This window comes from Neopsephotus bourkii, unplaced genomic scaffold (assembly GCF_033783945.1).
Source record: "Neopsephotus bourkii isolate Nb327-2 ecotype Australia unplaced genomic scaffold, CSIRO-AGI_Nbou_v1 NB_1735, whole genome shotgun sequence".
Taxonomy (NCBI): Eukaryota; Metazoa; Chordata; class Aves; order Psittaciformes; family Psittacidae; genus Neopsephotus; species Neopsephotus bourkii.
The window spans coordinates 490,997-511,631 of NW_026902209.1; the positions used below are offsets into that span (position 1 = coordinate 490,997).

A 20,635-nucleotide genomic window follows, 5' to 3' on the forward strand; every position below is an offset into this window, starting at 1 on the left:
CCTTTGGAACCACCTCCCGCTGCCGGCTCCTTGGGAGGGATCAGGAGCGGCAGGAGCTGGGCACTGACAGCAGCAGGGACCGCTCCTGTTCACAAGCCGATGCTTCCCCTTCCCACTGGTGCGGTTCACGTTCCCGAGGGTGCGCTGGGGGGAGCCTGCCTCTCCCATGGGGTTCGGGTGCCAGCAGTGACACCCTCGTGCGAGGGGAGGGCACCCCGGAGGTGCGCAGCAATGGCCTCGGGTGCGAGTGCCCTTCCTGCATGGTGGGAACCTGTTCAGGGCACGTAACCTCCCCCAGAGCACCCTGTGCCCCATCCCTGGCAGTGCTCAAGGCCAGGTTGGACACAGGGGCTTGGAGCAAGCTGCTCCAGTGGAAGGGGTCCCTGCCCGTGGCAGGGGTTGGAGCTGGAGGAGCTTTAAGGTGCCTCCAACAGAAAGGAGTCTGTGGCAGGATTCTCTGCGAGCCACAGGAGCCGGTGGGTTTGCAGCGAGGCAGCAGCATCCTGCCCGCCCCAGCAACCGGCTCACACTCCGAGATTTTCCATGGTTTCCAGCTCAGGTTTCCTGCTTGGTTTTCCTCCCCCTTGCACACTGATCCTGTCCTCCCTGCACACCTCATGGCTTTCTTTGAGAGTACCAAGAATCATAGAATCACAGAATAGTTAGGGTTGGAAAGGACCTTAAGATCATGGAGTTCCAACCCCCCTGTCCCTGAGGCAGGGACACCTCGCTCTAAACCATATCACCCAAGGCCTCGTCCAACCTGGCCTTGAACACTGCCAGGGATGGAGCATTCACAACCTCCCTGGGCAACCCATTCCAGTGCCTCACCACCCTCACAGGAAATAATTTCCTCCTTAGATCCAGTCTAAACTTCCCCTGTTTAAGCTTTAACCCATTACTCCTCATCCTACCACTACAGTCCTGGAGTGCGGCAGGATGCAGGATGCAGGATGCAGGATGCAGGGTGCAGGTTGCTGGCTGCAGAAAGCCTGCTCTGTCAGCTGGTGTCAGGCCAGCTCCTCGCCCAGTGCAGGGCACAGCCCATGCCATGGGCACGCTCCAGTGCAGTGCCACCAGTGGTGTTTCGCCTCTCCTGGGACAGGCCCCAGGCTGTGCAATGCCCTGCTCATGCAATGGAGGTGAATCCACCCCCCCACTGGGTGTGATGGTGTTGATAAACAGGGACATTTTACATCCCCATGACCCGGCTTCAGTGAGCGCTTGAGCCCAGAACCCCCCCGTGTGCTGGGTGCACCCCAGAGCGTGAGCAGCAGCTCAGGGAGGGGATCCTGCCCCTCTGCTGTGCTCTGTGAGACCCCCCTGCAGCCCTGATCCAGCTCTGGGGCAGCAGCACAAGAGGGACCTGGAGCTGTTGGAGCCAGGCCAGAGGAGGCTCAATGCCTCTGGGAGCCCCTGGTGCAGGCACCAGCATCACCCCTCGGAGCACAGCACCTTGAGCTCCAAAGGGCTCTGTGCAGGCAGACACAAGCAGCCACCTCTGTAAACGCACCTCCTAGCTGTGCACGGAGCGACAGGGGAGGGGAGGCACCGAGATGCCACTGGACACAAGGGATTCCTGCAGAACTCTGCTCTTTACCTTGCCATTAATGACATCACTGCATCAGTGAAAGATGGCGTTTACCTGCAGGGGTTTGTGCTTTGGGTCAGAAATCGCCCCTGCAGCCTGCACACCTACAATGGGCAGCAGACAGGAATCAAAGCTGTTGCAGTATGCGACTATCATACTAATAAGGGGATTTCCACAGTCTATTAGCTGCACAGTAGGACGAGAACAACCCATGTGGAACACAGTGCTGCAGGAATACTCGGGCTCCATGTAAGAAACCACAGCAAACCAGCCAAACGTGGGTCCAGGTGCCTGAACCCCCTGTTCTCTGCCTGCCATGAGGTAAGCTGGCAGCAGTGCTGGTGCAGCCCTGCGTGCTCAGCACGGGGATGGGCTTTGGCAGGGCTGAGGGGCAGGGATTGCCGGAGCTCTGCTCCACCATCCTTTGGTTTCCAGCGCAATCAGTAGGAAATCAGGTCCATACAGACCGAGGTTCATCACTTACAGGCACCCACTCACAAATACCCATTAGAAGATCAAGAGCTGCTAACAAGGGAACTGCTGAGGAGCACCTGTGAACTGTCCCCACAGGCAGTGGGGTTTGCATTTCCATGTGGAAATCCCCTCTGTAGATGGCACTTGCTGCAACAATACCACCTGATGTGAAGGCAAGAAACAGCCGCTTCCGACACGGGACTGAGCAGCCTCTTCATGGAGCCACCAAGGAACACTCCTGTGGCCCGACTCGCTCATCCTGCCCCGACCTGTCCCTTCGTTAGCCCTGATTCATCCCCATTTGCATATCACAGCCTCCACATTTCCTTTAATTAACTCCCGGAAAGACGCTTCCCTGCACTGTGTGTCACCAGTTCGGGCTCTGTGCCCCACAGCACCGCGTCCCCACGGCGCTGCCCCCAGGGCAGCTCCCCCTGCATCAGCACAGGCAGCGAGGGAGGGGATGGGGCATTTGCACACGCAGGCATCGCTCTGCACTTTGGGGGCTCCACACTTGCTCTCCTGGTGCACTCAGAGGCTTTTATGATCATCTTCTGCCTGGTTTGTGTTGGAAGGGACCTCAAAGCTCCTCCAGCTCCAACCCCTGCCACGGGCAGGGACCCCTTCCACTGGAGCAGCTTGCTCCAAGCCCCTGTGTCCAACCTGGCCTTGAGCACTGCCAGGGTTGGAGGCTGTGTTAGATGCAGCAGGCACAGTCTCATCAACAATGCCTGTGGTCTAAGGAAACCAGGCAAGGCCAGGGCTTGGAGGGGAGCAGGAGGGAAAGGACCATTCTGGGCCCAGTGAAAGTGAATGCACTGAGGGCTCTGCCACCAGGGGCTGCACCAAGAGCTCCCGATGTGGATTTGACACTGTCAAGACAAACCGCCCTGCTGTGATGCCGGTAATTTTCCTACAGCTGCAGCAAATGGAATGCACAAGGGAATCCCACGGGAGGATTTGTCACATGAAGCAATTATTGCTCAGCCTGGAAGGCAAGGCAGTGATCACATCCCCTAATGTCTCATAAGCGTAAGTCATAGAATCATAGAATCACGGAATGGTTTGGGTTGGAAGGGACCTCAAAGCTCCTCCAGCTCCAACCCCTGCCATGGGCAGGGACCCCTTCCACTGGAGCAGCTTGCTCCAAGCCCCTGTGTCCAACCTGGCCTTGAGCACTGCCAGGTATGGAGCACTCACAGCCTCCCTGGGCAACCCATTCCAGTGCCTCACCACCCTCACAGGAAAGAATTTCCTCCTTAGATCCAATCTAAACTTCCCCTGTTTCAGTTTGAACCCATTACCCCTTGTCCTGTCACTACAGTCCCTAATGAAGAGTCCCTCCCCAGCACCCATATAGGCCCCCTTCAGATACTGGAAGGCTGCTCTGAGGTCTCCACGAAGCCTTCTCTTCTCCAGGCTGAACAGCCCCAACTTTCTCAGCCGATCTCCATACAGGAGGTGCTCCAGCCCCTGAGCATCCTCGTGGCCTCCTCTGGACTTGTTCCAACAGATCCATGTCCTTTTTATGTTGAGGACACCAGAACTGCACCCAGTGCTGCAAGTGGGGTCTCAGGAGAGCAGAGCAGAGGGGCAGATCACCTCCATGACCTGCTGCTCACACTGCTTTTGACGCAGCCCAGCATTCAATAATTGGTTTGCTCTTCAGCATTTGGAAAATGACAGCCCCTGGAAGCAGGGAACCCTGAGCAGCCCCAGGCTCCCCTCGGCCGGGATCATGCACAGTATGAAAGATGGTACCCAACAGACCCATAGCTACTGTGTTTTGGCCTAGGATTCCCAGGCCCCTGCAGGTCCAAGTGGTCCACAAAATGCAACCAAAACACCCAGGAGTGCTCTCAGCAGCCTGGAGCAAACTTGACTCTGATGGAGAACTTCTGGGGATGGGCATGAGGAGAGAAGTAATGAAAACCAACACAGGAGGGGGTGCCTCTGCTTTAGGGTGATTTGACAGAACCACAGAATCATAGAACACTTAAGGTTGGAAAGGAACTTAAGATCCTCAGTTTCCAAGCCCCCAGCCATGGGCTGCCGTTTGATGCTGCAGATCGTTGCCTTGGCAAGGGGAGAGACACGGGGGCAGGGCAGAAGGTCCCACGAGTGATTTCTCTTTCCAGGGCTGAATCGCTGCATTGAGCCACTGATGGAGGGAGGAAAGATCCACTGAGCACTGCCGGACTCCTGGCAGACCTGCAGCGAGCCTTAGTCCCATTCTGCTGCTGCCCAAGCCCCAAGTTATTTCCTCCAGGCTCTGAATGGGTGCATTTAAACCTGCAAAATAACCACAGCCAGAAACTCTCACAGTTCTCTGTAAAACCACAGCGAGTTACAAATGTAGGAACACGCAGGCACACACAAACCTGCTGTAATAAAGAGTGTCTGCTGCTGTTGTACAGCACGGGCTCTGCCAGTGCTCCCAAGACTCCTCCAAACACAGGACGTGGGCAGATGGAGAGGCAGTGACCCCATGTGTGACTGTGAGCCCAGCGCAAGTGGGATGTGGAGCTGTTGGAGCGAGGCCATGGGGATGCTGTGAGGGCTGGAGCAGCTCTGCTCTGGAGCCAGGCTGAGAGAGCTGGGCTGGGGCAGCCTGGAGAAGAGAAGGCTCCTGAAGGGGAGACCTGAGAGCAGCTCCAGTGCCTAAAGGGGCTGCAGGAAACCTGGAGAGGGGCTTGGGACAAGGGCCTGTAGGGACAGGCCAAGGGGAATGGCTTGAACCTGCCCGAGGGGAGACTGAGCTGAGCTCTTAGGCAGAAGCTCTTCCCTGTGAGGGTGCTGAGGCGCTGGCACAGGGTGCCCAGAGAAGCTGTGGCTGCCCCATCCCTGGCAGTGCTCAAGGCCAGGTTGGACACAGGGGCTTGGAGCAAGCTGCTCCAGTGGAAGGGGTCCCTGCCTGTGGCAGGGGTTGGAGCTGGAGGAGCTTTGAGGTCCCTTCCAACCCAAACCAGTGGGATTTTACGATTCTTCCTTCTCACAACGAGTGTCAGAGAAGCATCAATACACAGACATCTGCTCAAACGTGTGTCTTTTTATTCAGTGTTTTCAAAGTTAAGTCTCAAGCCCACATGCTTGTGGGGTAAACTTCCCTAATGGATGAGTAAGTCGAAGCCACGGCACAAAGCCAGCAGCAAGCAGGATGCAGAGAGCTTATCTGAAGTCATGAAATTCTGACACATTTTCTGACTTTGGGGAACAATTTGTGATCTCTACGTTTTGGGGCAGACTTTGGTCAGGCACCAGCAGATTTCAGGGGCAGAATCACCTCTCGGAGCCTTGGCTCTCAGTTCTACCTGCAGACTTTGAGACTTCATCCCTGAATTACCCCTGAGCCCTCTGGAGCTCTGTTGGTTTGTCCATCTCTGAAGGTGAGGTGGATCTCTGCGTGGTTCCAGCAGCAGAACAACCCAAGGGAGGCTTGTGGTGATGCTCTCATCCATCCCGAGGCACTGCCAGGGGCTCTGCTGGGATGCCACTGGGATGCTCTGGCAGGACAGAGGCGTGGCTCCTGCTGCAGGACATTGCACGGTTCCTCCAGGCATTGCACTGGCTTCTTTACTGTGGCCACTGGAACACAGACACGGGGGTTACACAACCACAGCAAGGTGACACTGAGGTGCCTTCGGTGAACAGAACGTTTGGAAGCAATATGCACCAAGGACATTGAAACTGAGCACTCAGTGTTTTCCAAATGCACACCGCAATTCCCCCAGTCAGCAACAGGGGCAGCAGGAACTGGAAGCCTCCAGTGCATGATGGATGCAGCAGTGGCACTGGAGCAGGCTCGGGTGCTTGGGAATGCTGATGCTTACCGCTCCCTGTGTGTGCAAAGGGTTCATTTTGGATCAGGACACTTCCCCACTAACACCCCTGGCAGAGCAGCAGGTCCCTGGTACTTTGTCATGTGGAAATGTGGCCCTGCCGTTAGGATTCCTGGGCTGCCCTGGGAGTTACGGTGTTCACAGGGATGTAACCTGCTCGTTGATGACACAGAGATGATGCCACAGGTAACTCACACTTTGAAGCAGAGCGTGTCTGAGTTGGTTGTGAGCTGCTCTGAAGGTGTAGTTTAAATTGTTACAGGATAACTCAAGGTGTCCCCAAACAATACAAGAGATCCACGCCAGGCCAGACACCGAGATCCACAGCAGAGCAATGGATTTAAAACACAGCCCCTGCAGGTGAAGGTGTCTGTGGTCTGTTCCCGTGCGGCCGTGGTGCTACTGTACAGGACCGAGTGTCTCTGCTGGTGAGCATCAGAGAGCCCGAGGTACAGGCGCAGGCAACAGGCGCCGAGGGCTGCTGCAGGAGGACACCAGCCACCTCCTGGGCAGTGCTCATCTGCTCCTTCACACCCACCACACAGCGGAGGTGAAGGGATTGAGGAGCATTTTATTCCTATTTAAACAAGAGATCTCATCGCCTGCTTCTGATGGGGCTCTGTTAATAACTGCAGCTTGGAGTGGAAATAGAGACTCATAAAATGTGCTAGCATGGAAAACCTGAGGCCTGAGAACTCTCACCTGGGGCTGCAGTGAGCGGCTCGCTTGGGGTGAGCGGCACCCCCGGCCCCGGCCCTGGATGGGCTCCTTCCCTGCAGGATCTGCTCACTCCCTTCCCTCTCCTCCTCCAGCACCGGGTACAGCCGCGTCCTGGGGCTCGGTGCCTGCAGAGCATCTCACCCGCCTCTGCCAGGGAGCTGCGGGATGCAGGGCGGGAGGCGAGGGCCGGGATGAGCTCCTGCTGGGACAAGCCCTGGCACACAGACCAGCAGCACCCTTCCCAGCGCTGCCTTTCCCAGGCAGCTCCATGGAGGGCCTAAGGCAGGGCGTCCCCCAGCCGGCTGGGAGAGGGATGGGGGTCCCTGCTGCGGGTCTGATCACCCCTGCTAATGCAAGTCTACCTGCTCGCGAGCTCAGCCATCGACAAAGGGGATGGATGGGTGCTGGGTTTGCTTTTAACAGGATTTAATGCCCAGTCTTCCCCTTTTCCTTGAAGTAACCCATGGCATTAGCCCCAGAGCATGTAAGCGACAGTATAAAGCCAAGTCAGCCCATCTACAGTGCCTGGAAAACCAGACATCATGGAGAAAGCTGGCGGGTTTCACACCAGAGCTGGGCAAAACTCGTCACTCTCAGCCTGTCACTCACAGAGGATCAGGTTTTACACATCAGACACGGCTCATGTCACACAAGTGTGCGGTTCCCTTTGGGGCCGCTCCCCCGAGCTGACAGCTCCAGGAGAGCACCCACATGCTGGGGTGCTGTGGTTGCATGATCTGTGAGCACAGCTCCTGATGTGAGCAAAAGCTGGCAGCAGAGGGGAACAGTTCAGAGGACAACGCGCTGGGTTAGAGTCCCCGACCCCGGAATACAGCCAGGAAACACTGCCTCCGTTTCCCTAAGCGTCGCTACATTTGCAGTCTCATTTCCCCACGATACGCTTTGTCCCTGAATGTCAGTAAATACCGATAGCCTTTGTTTGGGACAGACTTATGCAGAGCCTGCAGCAAACCAGTCCCTGCTTTTGCTGGAAGCAGAAGTGGGAACTGGAAGCTTCCCACAGTGACTAATGGCAAGTGTGCTTGAGGCTGCACGTTAAACACAGCACACAGGAGCCTGTGGGCTCTCTCTCCTGTCTCTCCTCCCTTCTGCTGCTGGGATGTGCGAAACGAGCTTTTGACTTCCAGAAGCAGGGAGGAGCCGGCACGGAAGCAGTTAAAGCGCTGGGACACACATGCCCAGCAAGTGCTGGTCTGTTCTCACAAGAGAGAGGCAATGCAAATACACCAGCGCTGTTTACACAATAGAGAAGGGAGGGGAATATCTCCACTATCAGCCAGTGGGGGTTCCAGACAAAGAGGGCTTTTCTGTGGCAGTAATCCTCTTAGGGCCCAGCCGTGTATAATTGACATTTCCCAATTACACCCGACAGGAGCTCAGCGCTGTTTCTTGTTGAGCTGGTTTTCAAGCCAGCGTGCCAGCTTTCCCCATTTTCCATTACTCCACACCTTACGTATTGCTAACGCCCCATAGGAAATTACACACGCTGCAATTAGGGCCTGTCCCCGCGGCTCCCCCCGCCCCGAGAATTCCTGGGCGCTACTGAGGCATGAGCTCCTGCTCCGGGATCGGCTTTGGGCTCCCTGAGCCAGGATTTTCCACCGCCTCCCCGGCAGCTCTTGCTCAGTGACCTCGTTCTCGAAGGTGTTCTCAGCATCCCAGCCCTCCCAGGTGCTCCGAGGCGAAGGCAGAGCCCTTGGAGCTGAGCATCCTCCCCAGGCATCCTCCCCAAGCATCCTCCCCAGGCATCCTCCCCAGGCATCCTCCCCAAGCATCCTCCCCAAGCATCCTCCCCAAGCATCCTCCCCAAGCATCCTCCCCAGGCATATCCTCCCCGGCTGCACCAGGAGCAGGCAGTGTCCCAGGCTGGAGATGTTCTGGCAGGGCAGGGCAGGGCACCGGTGGTGGCATCAGGTCCTGCCTCAGCCCCGGCCTCGCTGACCAGCAAGGCAGAAAACAGATCAGAAACCACAAAAGCCACAACATGGGGATTTCTATGGGGCAGCAGCTTCCAAACCCCTGCTTGTAGGGGTTGCATAGAACCACAGAATCCCTCCCTGGTTTGTGTTGAAAGGACCTCAAAGCTCCTCCAGCTCCAACCCCTGTCACGGGCAGGGACCCCTTCCACTGGAGCAGCTTGCTCCAAGCCCCTGTGTCCAACCTGGCCTTGAGCACTGCCAGGGATGGGGCAGCCACAGCTTCTCTGGGCACCCTGTGCCAGCGCCTCAGCACCCTCACTCTCGCATGCGAAGGGGGTTAAAGGCAGTCAGGAACTGTGCACTGCAGGACTGCCAGGGACCAGCACCCCCCCTAACCCCTGTGTCACAGTGAGCCCACAGCCATGGGTCCGCAGCATCCCAGGCCTGAGGCTGCAGGAGGCTGCAGTGCAAGGCGCTGCCCCGCAGCCGGGCGATGCCCAAGTGAAGGAGCCAGGCTCTGAGTCCCCCTGGCAATGTCCTGCTTCAGGAACAGAGACAGGGTTACAATGACCGGGGCAAAGGTGCAGCTCTGCCCCTGCCCTCCTGCTCCTGGGAGCTGCCCCAGAGACCCACAGCCCTGCCCGGTGCCTGCGCTGAGCACAGGGTGCTGCACATGGCCAGGCTGTGGATGCTACACTCCGGCTTTGGGCTTTTCCAGTGTCTTGGGTGCACTTCTGTACTCCAAGAGGGTGAAACAAGCAGATACAAAGGTATAAGCCCTTTTGCACTCTGTGAGGAGAGGGGTGCATCAGTGAGGGGGAAGCAGGGGACCCATCACAGCTTTGGCTCTGCTGCTGCTCATGGTCCCAGTCTCGGTTGTTTTCCCACCATCTGGGGCAGTTGGAACGCAGAGATCTGGAGCCCAGGGATACAGGGCAGTGCACAGGGCAGCTGCTCCCTGCTGCTGCCCCAGCAAAGGGAGCCCATGCGCTGGGAGGGTGGAAACACACTTGTATCTGTGTTACTGGTGGGTTAAACGCAGTGAATGCACTGAACTGGGAGAGAGCCCTTACAGATAGATGTGCTGTGCTGCGAGCGGGCTGGAAACCAGCTCAGAACTGGTGAGAGCCACTGACATGGCTGATTCACCCTATTCCCAGCCCCGCACACGGAGCTGAGCTCTGCTTTCACCAGGCACTGACACATGTTCCTCTATCAGCAGCAGGAATCAAGGGGCTGGTTCCTGCTGAAGGCACTGCGCTGCTCTGTGTGCAACAGGCCCCTGCTGCCTTGAGGCGCACGGGTTTATTTTTAGACCCATTTATAAACCTCTCACTTCAACCTCTCCTTGTTTAATCTGGTTTTCGCTCCCTTCTGACACGAGCAACAGGCAAAATAAAACTCAGGTTTAAAACCCAAACCCCAGTGGCTGTTACTGAGCACAGCCAGAGCAAAGGCAGGCGCAGGGGCACTATTTATAGCTCAGATAAACAGGGCAGAGGTTTCGCTTAATGAAAGGAAATGGAAAAACAGAGCTGAGGCACAGACCTTGGACACGTCGCCCCTTCCTGGGCTCGGGAACACTGGTTCCTGCGGTTCCTGCTGACCCTGTCAGCCCCAGGATGGGGATGTGGACCAGGTCCTTGCAGTATGGCTGGGATGGGGATGTGGACCAGGTCCTTGCAGTGTGGCTGGGATGGGGATGGGGATGTGCACCAGGTCCTTGCAGTGTGGCTGGGATGGGGATGGGGATGTGGACCAGGTCCTTGCAGTGTGGCTGGGATGGGGATGGGGATGTGCACCAGGTCCTTGCAGTGTGGCTGGGATGGGGATGTGGACCAGGTCCTTGCAGTATGGCTGGGATGGGGATGTGGACCAGGTCCTTGCAGTGTGGCTGGGATGGGGATGTGGACCAGGTCCTTGCAGTGTGGCTGCAATGGGGATGGGGATGTGGACCAGGTCCTTGCAGTGTGGCTGGGATGGGGATGTGCACCAGGTCCTTGAAGTGTGGCTGGGATGGGGATGTGGACCAGGTCCTCGCAGTGTGGCTGCAATGGGGATGGGGATGTGGACCAGGTCCTTGCAGTGTGGCTGGGATGGGGATGGGGATGTGGACCAGGTCCTTGCAGTGTGGCTGGGATGGGGATGGGGATGTGGACCAGGTCCTTGCAGTGTGGCTGGGATGGGGATGTGGACCAGGTCCTTGCAGTGTGGCTGGGATGGGGATGTGGACCAGGTCCTTGCAGTGTGGCTGGGATGGGGATGGGGATGTGCACCAGGTCCTCGCAGTGTGGCTGGGATGGGGATGGGGATGTGGACCAGGTCCTTGCAGTGTGGCTGGGATGGGGATGGGGATGTGGACCAGGTCCTTGCAGTGTGGCTGGATGGGGATGGGGATGTGGACCAGGTCCTTGCAGTGTGGCTGGGATGGGGATGTGGACCAGGTCCTTGCAGTGTGGCTGGGATGGGGATGTGGACCAGGTCCTTGCAGTGTGGCTGGGATGGGGATGGGGATGTGGACCAGGTCCTTGCAGTGTGGCTGGGATGGGGATGTGGACCAGGTCCTTGCAGTGTGGCTGGGATGGGGATGGGGATGTGGACCAGGTCCTCGCAGTGTGGCTGCGATGGGGATGGGGATGTGGACCAGGTCCTTGCAGTGTGGCTGGGATGGGGATGGGGATGTGGACCAGGTCCTTGCAGTGTGGCTGGGATGGGGATGGGGATGTGGACCAGGTCCTCGCAGTGTGGCTGGGATGGGGATGGGGATGTGGACCAGGTCCTTGCAGTGTGGCTGGGATGGGGATGGGGATGTGGACCAGGTCCTTGCAGTGTGGCTGGGATGGGGATGGGGATGTGGACCAGGTCCTTGCAGTGTGGCTGGGATGGGGATGTGAACCAGGTCCTTGCAGTGTGGCTGGGATGGGGATGTGGACCAGGTCCTTGCAGTGTGGCTGGGATGGGGATGGGGATGTGCACCAGGTCCTCGCAGTGTGGCTGGGATGGGGATGGGGATGTGGACCAGGTCCTTGCAGTGTGGCTGGGATGGGGATGGGGATGTGGACCAGGTCCTTGCAGTATGGCTGGGATGGGGATGGGGATGTGGACCAGGTCCTCGCAGTGTGGCTGGGATGGGGATGGGGATGTGGACCAGGTCCTTGCAGTGTGGCTGGGATGGGGATGGGGATGTGGACCAGGTCCTTGCAGTGTGGCTGGGATGGGGATGGGGATGTGGACCAGGTCCTTGCAGTGTGGCTGGGATGGGGATGTGAACCAGGTCCTTGCAGTGTGGCTGGGATGGGGATGTGGACCAGGTCCTTGCAGTGTGGCTGGGATGGGGATGTGGACCAGGTCCTTGCAGTGTGGCTGGGATGGGGATGGGGATGTGCACCAGGTCCTTGCAGTGTGGCTGGGATGGGGATGGGGATGTGCACCAGGTCCTCGCAGTGTGGCTGGGATGGGGATGGGGATGTGGACCAGGTCCTTGCAGTGTGGCTGGGATGGGGATGGGGATGTGGACCAGGTCCTTGCAGTGTGGCTGGGATGGGGATGTGGACCAGGTCCTTGCAGTGTGGCTGGGATGGGGATGGGGATGTGGACCAGGTCCTTGCAGTGTGGCTGGGATGGGGATGGGGATGTGCACCAGGTCCTCGCAGTGTGGCTGGGATGGGGATGGGGATGTGCACCAGGTCCTCGCAGTGTGGCTGTGATGGGGATGTGCACCAGGTCCTCGCAGTGTGGCTGGGATGGGGATGTGCACCAGGTCCTCGCAGTGTGGCTGGGATGGGGATGGGGATGTGGACCAGGTCCTCGCAGTGTGGCTGGGATGGGGATGTGCACCAGGTCCTCGCAGTGTGGCTGTGATGGGGATGTGCACCAGGTCCTCGCAGTGTGGCTGGGATGGGGATGTGCACCAGGTCCTCGCAGTGTGGCTGGGATGGGGATGGGGATGTGGACCAGGTCCTCGCAGTGTGGCTGTGATGGGGATGTGCACCAGGTCCTCGCAGTGTGGCTGGGATGGGGATGTGCACCAGGTCCTCGCAGTGTGGCTGCGATGGGGATGTGGACAGGATGCTGCAGTCAGCGCTGGGCACCAGTCGGGGTCTCGGCTGTCGAGGACGTTTCTGGCTGCACACAAATGCTGATGTGAAGTTTGTTTCTGCCCCGCAGCTGGACGGGACAGGAGCAGCGCGTCCTGCCCCAGCCTGCAGGCATTGCTGCTGCCTGACTCACGGGGCGCTCACCGGCACGGGGCAGGGGTCAGAGGCAGGATGCTGGGGGCACTGTTTGGCCAGAGCAGCAGGAACAAAGGGGTTGATTCAGAAAACAAAGCACAGCTCGGTCCCCTCAGCTCTGAACAGCCCTCAGTGCATCCAGCAGAACTGTTCCAGCTGAGCTTTCCAGGGAGAAGGAACACACAGCAAACACATCTTCATCAGGGCTGTCCCTCAGGCTCGCAGCCTCTCAAACAAGGGAGCCTGGCAGTCTGCACAGCATGGCATGCACAGCATGGCACAGCATGGCACAGCATGATACAGCACGGCACAGCATGGCACAGCACGGCACAGCACGGCTCCGGGCAGGGAACAGTTCTAGCTGACAATAAGCCATATCCCCAGCCCACCTGAAGCCAGCATGAAGGGAACCGGAGGGTTAATATCTGAATTCCAGGCCCCTGGACCGGGGCTGTGCTAGCTCTGTCCTGCAGGTTTCTAAGTTGGTTTTTCTCTGCCTGAGACATCAAAGCTGAAGCTCCAGAGTAGAACTTCCTCATCAGCAGAGAGGAAAGGAAGTAACTTCCTTAGTGGGAAGGATGTAGCTGTACCAAGGGGAAACATTTCCATATTCTTTTTATAGCTATGAAAAACAACTTTCAAGAGAGTCCTCTAAAATCAACATTTATCTCAAAGAAATGGAGCTTTGGGGCCCTTCCTTGCAGTCCTCTTGTTCTCTGTACCTATAGATGAGAACACCGATGAGACGAGCTGAACTGCAGCATCTTTTCCATGTTCACAATACTTTACATTATTGACTGGAAGAGGAGGAAGGAAGCCAGGAAGAAACAAAGTGGTCATGAAGAGCACAAAGCCAACCCTTGGGTTTAACTCCTGAGCCCTGAGTCAGCTCTGCAGCTTCTATGGGGTCTGTGAACAGTTCTTGGCCTCCCAGATTCCAAAGCAATCCAGGTTCTGACCCCCAGGTTCCCATCGTTGTACACAGAACCCAGAACAGTGTTGGCCAGAGGAGTCTCTGCGCACAGCAGATCTGTGGGAGGCTGTTCCCTGCTCACCAACATCTGACTCTCGCTGGGGACGTAGCAGTCATAGAATCACAGAATAGTTAGGGTTGGAAAGGACCTCAAAGCTCCTCCAGCTCCAACCCCCCTGCCATGGGCAGGGACACCTCACACTAAACCATGGCACCCAAGGCCTCATCCAACCTGGCCTTGAACACTGCCAGGGATGGAGCATTCACAACCTCCCTGGGCAACCTATTCCAGTGCCTCACCACCCTCACAGGAAAGAATTTCCTCCTTAGACCCAATCTAAACTTCCCCTGTTTCAGTTTTAACCCATTACCCCTTGTCCTACCACTACAGTCCCTAATGAAGAGTCCATCCCCAGCATCCCTATAGGCCCCCTTCAGATACTGGAAGGCTGCTATGAGGTCTCCACGCAGCCTTCTCTTCTCCAGGCTGAACAGCCCCAACTTTCTCAGCCTATCTTCATAGAGGAGGTGCTCCAGTCCCCTGAGCATCCTCGTGGCCTCCTCTGGACTTGTTCCAACAGATCCATGTCCTTTTTATGTTGAGGACACCAGAACTGCACACAATACTCCAAGTGAGGTCAAGTCCAGCCACTTGTTCCTGGGTCTTTCCACAGTTACCCAGCAGCTCCTGCCTGCAGGAACAGCGGCTCCGGCGCCTGCCAGGACATTTCGGATGTGCTCCAGAACCTGAATTTTAACACCAAGTAAAGCTCTCAACAGAACCACAGGAAAGACAAAATAAAAAGCCCTGGGGCTTACCCGAGGACAGAAGTGGAGCCAAGCGGCTCATTACTGCATTACCTCGCACCGGGGCCAGGCCGGATGCTGGAGCAGCATTCCCGTGGCTCCTTCCCCAGCTGGCCACGGCACAAAGCAGTAAAATCCATCAGATCTGCTTCCACTTGCGAGAGGTCAGAGCCAGCCCGTTTTCCACAGCTTTCTGCTGTGGTTTGCAGCCTCACACTTTATCCAGCCCATTTAAAAGGCTGCTGCAGCTTCAGAAGCTGTCCTGCTGATGGGGCAGCCCCGGTGCGTTGGGCACTGTGTGGCACAGGGCTGTGCCGCCCTGTGGTGCCCATCCCCTAGAATCATGGAACAAACCAGGCTGGAAAAGAGCTTCATAGAATCATAGAATAGTTAGGGTTGGAAAGGACCTTAAGATCATCCAGTTCCAACCCCCCTGCCATGGGCAGGGACACCTCGCTCTAAACCGTATTACCCAAGGCCTTGTCCAGCCTAGCCTTGAACACTGCCAGGGATGGAGCATTCACAACCTCCCTGGGCAACCCATTCCAGTGCCTCACTGCCCTCACAGGAAAGAATTTCCTCCTTAGATCCAATCTAATGAGTTACTTGGATTGTGTTTGCTGCAATAGTCTTAAACTTGGGTGCTATACTTCAGATAAGGAAATACAAAACAGAAAGCTTCAAGCTCCTCCAGTCCAACCCTTACCCAGCACTGCCCAGGCCACCCCTAACCCATGACACTGAGGCCTTGTGTGAACATGTGCAGGGCCGGTGCCTGCAGCCCTGCCCTGGGCAGCCTGTTCCAATGCCTGAGCACCCTCTGGGGCAGGAATTGTTCCTCAGCTCCATCTAACCCTGCCCTGGTGCAGCTTGAGGCCGGTTCCTCTTGTCCCATCCCTTGTTCCTTGGGAGCAGAGCCCAGCCCCTCCTGGCTCCATCCTCCTGTCAGGCAGTTGGAGGCAGCCACCAGGTCCCCCCTGAGCCTTCTCCAGACTGAACCCCCCAGGTCCCTCAGCCCTTCCCCATCAGACTCACACATCCAGGATGATGCTCACAGTAAAGTCACACCAAATTTAATAGAGAATAACACCATGTCCTCAGCAGGAGGTTTTCCTGCACAGCACTGGGTAGCTGAGCACAAAAAGGTGACTCCCATTCCTGCTTTTCTCCAGCAGTATCATCTCTGCTGCTTTTGATGGGCTTTGAGACCAATTTCTCCAAGAACCCTCAGCTTCCTTTGCTCTGCTGGCCAGGCTGGATGCTAATTCCAATCACCAAATGCAGCTGTATAAAGTACACATTATTTAGTGACGTGTAAGAAGAACTGTTAATGGCGAGGGGTGGCTGAGGAAATAACACCCGAAAGAACTGGGAACGTCACAGGACACTCCCAGCATAAATCCAGAGGCCTGGAATGAATCCCAGCACCCCGGCTATGGCTGAGGGAGGGTGGCAGCGGGCTCGGGCCAAGTGCTGAGTGCAGGCTCCATCCATTCCATGGGGCAAATGCAGCAGCAGCAGTCCCTGAGCACCGGGAGCACTCCTGGCTGGAGGCACAAGGAACATGTCCCTGTTTGGAGCCCGCAGCCTGTGTAACTCAGGCAGGTTCATGACTCTCACCCTGACCTGCAGCAGTTACAGCGCTCGGTAACATGTTGGGATGTCACCAAGGGCAAGGACTCGGTGCCCACGTGGCTGCATGAGCTCAGTCTGTTTGGTTTAGGGGCAGGCAGGGCAGGGCAGGGCTGGCCTGGCCGGGAGGTTCCTGAATTCCCAACCCTCCTTTTTATTGACCGAAGCTTCCCAAAGGACCGCAGAGCTGGAACTTCCCACGTGTCCCTGGGTGCCCCTCACCATGGCACCGGGCAGCAGCAGCACAGCGCTAATGTAACCCAAGAGCCAAAGAGCGGAGGGGCTGGGAGGAGCCCGTTCAAACAGCACCCCTTAAATTACTGTCTTTAAAGCGAGGGTCTCCATCGAGGTGACGAGGCTGTGCTAAGGAACCCTTCCCTACAGGCTCTTGCAATGCGCTTCCCTCCACAGCTCCAGCCCAGCTGGGAGCCAGCCCCACACAGTTCACTGGCTCCTGGGAAGGCATTTCCTAGGGAATGGGAAGCCAAACGTCTGCCCCAGTACTGCAAACAGCCCTGAGTCACTGGAGCCACTGGGCCAGCCACGGCTGAGCATCATGAGGGGAAAGGCCACGGGAGGCAGTGATGATAGCTGGGGATGCTGCAGAGGCCATGCCAAGTGAGCAGCTGTGTTTGCATGGGGTGGGAGCACTCACTAACGCAATTCTGCACTTTAACATCTCTGCTTCAGGCTCAGAAATGCTCTGACCCTGTAGCATTGCCCTGTTTTCTCCTCTAGGAGAATGTGCTTCTCCTCTGGGACATGACATCCCGCACTCAGTGGATTAGATGGAAAGCAGCAGCCACACCATGGACCAGAAGAGCACATTTGCTTTGGTTCCACCTCAACCGCCCTTCCCAAAAGGAGTTTTGAAGCATCACAGGGATTTTCAGACATAACAAGCTATGATTTCCTATGTACAGGTTGGGAATCTTTAGAGCTGCTCAGGGAACAGGCTGGACCGCGGACAGAAAATGAGAGCAAATCCATGCTTTTTTGGTAACAAAAACAATGACTTCACTGGAGCTGCAGCACGCCATCGCTTCCTCTGCTGGGAAAGCACTGCTCAGGCTCCAGCTGCTTCCTGAGTAAGCAAAAATAAGCGTGTCCAGCACAGGAGCAGGCTCAGGACATGGGGAGGATGTTTCCTCCATGCGTGTGCAGAGCCTGCCCCAGGATGCACTCAGCAGCACGGCAGTTCCCAGACAGTAAACACCTGGAGCTGAGTGACCAGGAATAACCAAGTTGGGTTTTCTCCTTCTCTCTTCACTCACACCCAAAAGCAGCATCCCAGCTGTTCCCCCTGCTCTTTAACCTATGCTTTCACCAGGGATCAGCTGCATCTTCCAAGTGAGCCTGAGATCTGAGCTGCCTGAGCAAGCGAGATGACAACGAGCCTCAGCTCCCCCCACCCCGTCCTGCCCCCATCCCCTGCCCGTGCTGCTCCATCCCCCGCTCATCGTCTGAGCAAAGCCCCTGTGTCCAACCTGGCCTTGAGCACTGCCAGGGATGGGGCAGCCACAGCTTCTCTGGGCACCCTGTGCCAGCGCCTCAGCACCCTCACAGGGAAGAGCTTCTGCCTAAGAGCTCAGCTCAGTCTCCCCTCGGGCAGGTTCAAGCCATTAATAACTGGCTGGAGTCTGATAACCACAGATGCTATAAATGGACACAACATGAGCCAGCCAAAGCTCCTCTTTTCATTTTAGCCACCCTATTTGTTTGAGTCTTCCACATAAGTGAACTCCAGAGGGATGCGATATGCTGTGAGAAGAACATGTCTGCTCTCGGTTCTACGTGTACCGACCTTCCCATTTGTACTTGGCCTCTTGAAAAACACAGCTGTTAATTACCATTATTATCACAAAGTCCTCCAATTCAAGCACTGAATTTAACTGAGGCAGAGGAACCCAAAACCTTGGAAAACTGCATGGAGGATCTGCAGTGTGACTCGTCGTCACTTACATGAAAAATCTACCTAAAACCACATTATACTCTGTTATTGATCCTTTAATCCAGTGGGTTTGTCCTTGGAATCAGCACCCCGCAATGACCACACGGTTTATTCTCTGGGTCCTAATGAAGACTCTGTGAATAAAAATAGTTATCAAGATCTCCAGCCATGTGGAGAATTCTGTTCACTTTGTGTCTGCAGTGAAAGCTGAGGTACCACGTGCACACACAGCAGAAATTCCCCTCTGCAATGGTTAATGCTGTTCAGTGCTGGATTTACGTGCAAGAGAACTATCAAGGGCACTGTTGGTGTTATTGCCCAGGGCCGACCCCAAGGACACAAAGCACATTTTTTGCCTCTATTGTATTTGCAGCCCAATAACGAAACCTGCCCTTGGGGTCTACCGGCACTGAATGCTTGGCAGCACAAGTACTTTAGGTATCAAGGCCAGGTTGGACGCAGGGGCTTGGAGCAAGCTGCTCCAGTGGAAGGGGTCCGTGCCCGTGGCTGGGTGAGTTTCAAGGCCCCTTCCAGGCCCCAGGGTGGGCTTTGAGCGGGGGTCTGATGCTGCAATCACGAGGCTGGTGATGGTGCGGTCCGAGTGCAGCGATGCCGAGGTGAGGACCTGAGATCTCACCAGAGGGAGCCTGGAGGAGACGGCTGGGCTGGAGCCTGGAGCTCCCCTCTGCCGGGCCCTGGAGCTGCCCCCCCGCTGTTCATGGGTTCCCCTTCGTGGGAGCTGCACCCACAGCTCAGCACCCAGGGGCTCCCCGCCGAGCGCACCCACACACACAGGTCCCGAAGGGAGCCTGGGGCGGTCACACACCCCGCAGCGTATGGGACCGGGGGCCCTTCCCCTCTGCTTGCACTGTTTACTGGTATAGGAGATTCACCATGAGGAAAGCAAGCACTGCAGCTCACACTGCCTGCGCTGCCCAGCGAGGGCTCCTCTGCCTTTTAGTGATAGAAAAACCCTTCTTTTGATGTCCTTTGAAGGTATGTGCTTTGAACTGCCGTGTTTTTCCTAACAGCACTGCTGGGATCATGCTCCCACCAGCTGAGGAACAGGAGCTTTAATTTCAGGCTGCAAGGGAAGCTTTCACTGCAGATCGATGTGCTTTAAGCAAGACATACCTGGAAACTATCTGGTGAAGATCAAGGTCTGCAGTCCCCCGAGGCTCCCCCCAAGCTTTCAGTGCTCTCGTACACCTCAGCAGATCTGCAGCATTTAGAAATAGCTGTTGCTGCCACTGAAAATACAAACCACAGCATTTGGCCATCCCATCCACACAGCTAAATATAGCCCCTGATGGAAAACAGCAACAAGGAAGGTGGTTATGGCGCGGGATAAAACCAGGAGACAAACAAACCCTGCCTGTAAATACACGCACAAGTAAACAGAAGGTGGCCCCTCTCCTTTCCCAGCTCTCGCAGGCTGATTCAGAACAGGTATTTCTGTGTGTGGCTGGAGCCTGCAGGGAAAACAAAGCCGCTCCCAGGCCAGTGGCTCTGCAGTGGGGACTGAGCCAGGCCCTGTGCCTGCCATGCTGCCCCATCACTCACTGATGCTCCAGTCTCCATCGCTCGGCTCTGCTGAGGGTGAAAGCAAACACATGGGACACGGGGCTCTGAGTGACCCCAGGGCCATGCCTAAGAGCTCAGCTCAGTCTCCCCTCGGGCAGGTTCAAGCCATTCCCCTTGGCCTGTCCCTACAGGCCCTTGTCCCAAGCCCCTCTCCAGGTTTCCTGCAGCCCCTTTAGGCGCTGGAGCTGCTCTCAGGTCTCCCCTTCAGGAGCCTTCTCTTCTCCAGGCTGCCCCAGCCCAGCTCTCTCAGCCTGGCTCCAGAGCAGAGATGCTCCAGCCCTCGCAGCCTCTCCATGGCCTCCTCTGGCCTCGCTCCACCAGGAATGGTGACTCTGTCACCCCCCTCTTGCTGAGCACAGACCGAGCAGGGCTCCACTGCAGGAGCTGTTTCTCCCTGGGCTGCACTTTCAGAGCTGTCAAACCCTGCACAAAACCCTTGCTCCTCCCAACTGGTTTTAAGGCACCGAGCACAATGGGTGCTAACAAAAGGCAAAGTGATCAAACGATGTGGCTATAAATCCCTTCTGCTCGGCTTTCACCCCTCTCACAATTACTGATGCGTTTTTACACTGAGCTCCTGGCAGACCAAACCTCAACATTACTGGAAATAAAACAAGCTGGGAAAAAAGAAAAGCGACAGAAAGTAAAGAAATCCGAATCCTGGAGTTGCACCATCCAGAAGCCAAACAAGCACGTGCCCATTGCCGTCCCGCTGTCATCGCACTGCTCACAGCCATGCACTGACAGCCCCAGGTCCCCAGGCCCAGCACACTGCCTTCAGGGAGGGCACTGCAGCTCTGCCTGCTTGGAAAGGAAAACCACCTCCCTTGCAAGAGCCACTGCTTGGCTGCGTTCACAGTAAATGTTTGGGTTGCTGAGGTGTAGAAATGTC

The 20,635-nt window shown here is 56.6% G+C and overlaps 1 protein-coding gene across 1 annotated transcript in view; it reads right to left on the minus strand.

The window, feature by feature from the left end:
• Positions 1 to 19,286: 19,286 nt before the first annotated feature.
• PWWP2B (PWWP domain containing 2B) overlaps positions 19,287 to 20,635 on the minus strand; it is a 32,230-nt gene continuing 30,881 nt past the window's right edge. The window contains exon 3 of the mRNA XM_061376766.1: positions 19,287 to 19,465. The gene's annotated coding sequence lies outside the window, so the exon portion shown is untranslated. The remainder of the gene's footprint in view (positions 19,466 to 20,635) is intronic.